Source organism: Propithecus coquereli, unplaced genomic scaffold (genome assembly GCF_000956105.1).
Source record: "Propithecus coquereli isolate 6110/MARCELLA unplaced genomic scaffold, Pcoq_1.0 Scaffold145, whole genome shotgun sequence".
Classification (NCBI taxonomy): Eukaryota; Metazoa; Chordata; class Mammalia; order Primates; family Indriidae; genus Propithecus; species Propithecus coquereli.
In genome coordinates, this window is record NW_012138858.1 from 224,017 (window position 1) to 229,443 (window position 5,427).

Consider the following 5,427-nt stretch of genomic DNA (forward strand, 5'->3'; position numbering starts at 1 on the left):
TCGAACTCCTGAGCTCAAACAATCTGCCCACTTCGGCCTCCCAGAGAGCTAGGATTACAGGCGTGAGCCACTGCGCCCGGCCCTTACAGAATAGTTTTTGAAAAAATTGTATACAATTTGCAGAGGTGAAATTCTATTTGCTTTTTGATTAGGTATGCCCCAATGTATATGTTAATGAAGGCATTATATACCTCAGGTTTACAGAACAAGTTCAGTTGATACAAGCCAAAAATGTACAAAACCAGTAATTACGGATATAACTGCTAAAAAATATGTTGATGTTTTACTGGAGCATACCACAGTGAACATAAATTTAAATGACAATTTGAGTATTTTATTAGAAACATGCCTTGAGACTTGACCAGGACTAGTATTTTATTCCTTACAATTTACCGTTTCATAATAAAGCTGTCCTACTCACTCTTAAGTGGAAAATGTGTTATGTCTTACTTGTATCAAGTTGAGTTGCACAATATGCATCCAACATGGCTAGAAGGTTTTGTTAAGTGCCATAAACACTAACTAAACTACACAGAACTAAAATTAAACAAAGAACTGCAAAACACGAACTCCCTTGGGAAATTTCCAATCTAAGCTAAATGGACCAAGTATAGGATTGAATTGTAAGAAGTTAGTGGGAAGTGTCAGGGTGGGGACCTCACGAGGAGCTCACGGCGCAGGTTGGAGAAAGAATTTTCGCACAGAGTTTAGGATAGAAAGAAGTACAAAGTTTATTTTCCTCCAGGGCTGGGGGGAGGAGGGGGCGAATGGCCACAGCACACAGAGAAAGGAAATGGGCGGCCGAGGGGAAGTTGCTTGGAGTTTTAAAGGGTAAAATGGCTTTTTTCCCCTTGCTTTAGCAGGCTGGTAACAGAAGCAGCGGCAAAGCTGGTCTTTTCCTTTCTCTGTAAGGCCAGCTTACCTGAGCCCTTGGAACCCAGTGCTGGCGAGAACTGAAGTGGGGAGTTCGGACCCTACCGGCCGCTTAGGGGTCTTCGGGGCTGAGAAGCGAGTCTTAGAACAAGTTAGGCCACATGTGCTTTAATTAAAACAAACGGTAGTTGTGTTGTGAGTTTTCTCTTCAAAGGGGCAATTATGTGCTGTGAGTTTCCTTACTTTCCATTTGATAGTTTATTTTCCTCTGTTAGATAGGTTATTAGTAAGGCCACCCTTTCATTTCCCCTGTCTTTGGTTAAAATTAAAATTTTTATTTAATGAATTCAGAAACTGGGGAATATGGATGGAGGTCTCATCTTTTGTAGTTGTTTTCTGCTGGGTCAGTGGGTGGAGAGTTCATTTGGATCATGAAGGGTAAGGGGTTGAAGACGGACAGTTTTAAAAGTAAGATTAGAGGCAGAATGGGGGTGTCACTGAAGAGAAACCGCTAAGGCTTGAATTCGGTTTTGTATGAATGTTATTAGATAGCGGAGAATGTAGGGTCCAAAAACAAGAGCTAAAAGCAGAATCACGAGGGCCCCTAATAGAGGTGTTAGCCAAGAGAACCATGGCCACAGGTTGAGTTTAAAATCCCACCAGTCAGATACACCAGAAGTTCCTTGTTCATGAAGTATATTAGTCCTTTTTAGAATGTCTTTAATGTTAGTTTGTATTTTTTCTGACTAGTTAATAAACAAACAGTAATCTTCTCCTAGTATAGCACATGTGTCTCCATGACTAGCAGTTAAGAGATCAAGAGTTCACCTATTTTGCAAAAACAACTGCCAGGGAATTTATTTGTTGTTGTAATATAGTCATTTGTTGGGCTTAGTCTATGGCTGATTGGCTTATTTCTAAAGACAATCTTTGGGTTGTAAAGACTGAATTAAAAATAAGCCAGCAGTGTCAGTAGCAAGCCCTGTTGTTACTCTAATTACCTTGAGGACAACAAAGGCACTGTGCTTGATCGGGGGTGTGAGGAATAAATGGGGAGAGGAAAGATATTGATAAGAGTAAGGTTAGGGATTATACATGCCAGAGTACAAGTTCCCATCCAGTTTGTCAAGAGGCATAGGTAAGCATTTGATCCACAGAGAAGGTAAGTTCGGTTTTTGGGATTTAGGCAAATATCTATGGATATATTGAAACAAAGCATTGTAAGGTGGTCTTTATAATGTTCTATGCCTTCATAAGTTAGTCATTTCAGCCAATGGAGGTAAACATGAGGTATACGTAGGAATCGCAGAGAGGTAACATGTCCAGTTGAAAGAAGGACCAGTAGGATTCCATCCTACCCCGTAGGCCTGAGGGGTTTTTAGTTTTTGACATCCCTGGCAGTTGATGTTTCTAGGTTGGAATCAAAAGTTTTTTCCCTTGAAAGGCCATGATTGTGGGGTGGGGGACAAATGCTAGTCCCCAATAGCTTGTTTGGGTCCAATTGGTAGTGACATTATGGGGTTTAGGAAAATATATGCTACAAAAAGGGATTCGGGTGGGTATAGTAACCTAAACATGGTTAGCAGTCCCCTGGACAGTGTGACTAAGCCTGGGAGCCATCAGGAAAACTCTCCCACAAAGGGCCTGGGCAAGGTGGACTTACAGGCACAGGGGATCTTGTCGTACCAGTGAGACTGAGGCGAATATTGCTCCCTGGAGATTAAAGTTAGCTCTATTGTGCAGAGAGTCTTAGGGGGAGGCAGTTTAATCCAACGTTTTGAGCAGGACCGAGAAGGTCCACAGTTTTAAAAAGTAGAAGGGCCTCCTGGACTGTAGGCAAATAGGGATGTTTTGTAATGCCCATGGTGGGGGGTGTGAAAAGCAAGATTATCAGTAAGGTTTTCAGCATGGGCAGAAATAGGATCAGCCTGGTATGTGAGCTGCGTTGTGGCATTTGTAGAGCCATAAGAAAAGTATAAAGAAGAGAAAAAGGGTGATAAGAAGCCATATATAGCAGAGCATACTATTAAAGCTCATGGTTCTCATGCTTTTTGTCAGCTGAATCAGTCTGGTATCTGTGATGGGCCAGCAGGTGAGGTTAGCGGACTCTCAGGGAGCTCGTGGTGGGTGGAAGAAGGCTCCTCTGGAGGATCTGTAGGCTTGAGCCACGGAGAGGTGACTCTAGAACGGAATTCCCACAAGTTGAGCTGCAGTGGGAGTGGTGAGAATTATTTGAAAAGGGTCCTTTCATGGGGGTTGTAGGGGGCCTGTTTGTCCTGGGAGATCTTTGAATAAGACCCAGTCTCCAGGCTGTAAATGTTGCAGTCCCTTTAAATTAAAAGGTTGAGGTTTAAGAAGGTGAGTGTCTGTATATTTTTGTAAGAATTTGTCGAGTTAGTTTGACGACTGGCAGGTAAGTGCCAGCAGGTAAGTGCCGAGAGGGAGTGGGGAAATTCAGGTGAAAGATTACAAGAGGACTGATCTCCCATGCATAAATTTAAAGGGGACTGAGAAACAAAGGTGTCTTAGGGAAAATGTGGAGTTTGAACTAATTCTATCTCTTGAAATAGACCCTTACAATTTTATACACCTGTCTCTTTTGCAATAGTCCCTGGGCCTAGAGGAAGAATGTTTGTAGTTTTTTTTTTTTTTTTTGAGACAAGAATCTCGCTCTGTTGCCCAGGCCCGAGTGAGTGCCGTGGTGTCAGCCTAGCTCACAGCAACCTCAAACTCCTGGGCTCAAGTGATCCTCCTGCCTCAGCCTCCTCAGTAGCTGGGAGTACAGGCGCAAGCCACCACGCCGGGCTAATTTGTTTGTTTCCATTTTTAGTTGACCGGCTAATTTTTTTTCTATTTTTAGTAGAGACGGGGGTCTCACTCTTGCTCAGAGCTGGTCTCAAACTCCTGAGCTCAAGCAATCCTCCCGCCTTGGCCTTCCAGAGTGCTAGGATTACAGGCGTGAGCCACCACACCGGGCCTGTTTGTAGTTTTAGTAGCAGCAAATAAGGTTGGGCCAGGCAGGATTTAACAGTTTCAAATTCTGGTGACATCAGATAAACTTTCTTATTTTACTTAATACTTGTCATGACTTTGGAAAACAAAGTAAGAAAATCAGTAATGTTTTTAAACAAAAAGTAAAAAAAAAAATTTTAGTTCTTTTCATAATATTTTTTGAAGAAGCAAATCTTGGACTATACCTGATTATAAACTGTCATTTAAGAAGAATCAAAGTAAAACAATAATTATCTGTGGATGATAAAAAGTCTTATAATAACTATGGCCAAAGATACAAAGGAGACCTGGCCATCTCTGTGGCACACAACAATCTAGCATAGATATTATTATTGATAATATATATACAGCCTTGGAACAGATATTTGCAATATATTTATACAAATACAACCCAAAGAAAGTTAAATACTGTCTCATATTTGACAATGCATTCCTGTATGGTTTAACAAGACGATAAGCCCAATAAGTTTCTCTTTTTTAGTGGCTCCATTATTAAAAGCTAGTTTGAGGTTAAAAGGACTGAATTTAGAATTTCGTTCTTAGAAAGCCTGCCAAACATTACAGGTATAAAACATTTGTTTAAATAGAATCACAAATCACTATAAAACAATGGCCTTCGTTTAACGAAGAGTGATAGTCATCGGAAGACTTTAAAGGCAATGCAGGAAGTCATATGGGTATAAATTTCAACCCTCAAAGTTTAGTCTTTCTAGTTAGTCAAAAATCCAACAGAGACAATGCAAGGATTATCCTTTTTTTTTTTTTTTTTGAGACAGAGTTTTGCTCTGTTTCCCAGATTAGAGTACAGGGGTATCAGCCTAGCTCACAGCAACCTCAAACTCCTGGGCTCAAGCAATCCTCCTGCCTCAGCCTCCCTAGTAGATGGGACTACAGGTGCGCATCACCATGCCTGGCTAATTATTTCTATTTTTAGTTGCCCAACTAATTGTTTTCTATTTTTTTTTTAGTGGAGATGAGCTCTTGCTCTTCCTCTTGCTCAGGCTGGTCTCGAACTCCTGACCTCAAGCAATCCTCCCACCTTGGCCTCCCGGAGTGCCAGGATTACAGGCGAGAGCCAGGGCACCTGGCCACACAGGGATTATCTTGACAAAAATTCTTGTCTCAGGCCAGTCACCAAAAAGGCAAAGCTTCTGTAGTGAGTGTGTTTTGTCTGTCTATTTGTGGGAAGCCCATCCAGACAACCTGGAAGTCAAACCCGATGAAAAGGGCACCTGAATTATTGAGAGTGTGTCCAGGGTCAGGAGTGAACAGTATAACACAGGGGAACGTGAATAAGAGAAATTAGCACCTTGAATAGGTGAAATGACTAAATTTTTTGACCATATTCTGTCATAAAACATTTGTCATGAAACAGGATCACAGGTTACCATAAAATCATAGTCATTCACCTAGCCAGACTGACAATTAAAAGATTTTAAAAAGCAAAAAAAATTTTACTCTTAGAGACTCAGCTTATAAGGAGGCAAACTGAATCTGTTTTCTTTCCTCCCCTCTTTTCAAAAGGTGAACAAAATCTTGTTA

General features: G+C 41.3%; 1 pseudogene; it reads right to left on the reverse strand.

Annotated features, from left to right (window-relative positions):
- Positions 1-1,367: 1,367 nt before the first annotated feature.
- The window catches only part of LOC105806729, a 7,721-nt pseudogene continuing 3,661 nt past the window's right edge, over positions 1,368-5,427 (reverse strand).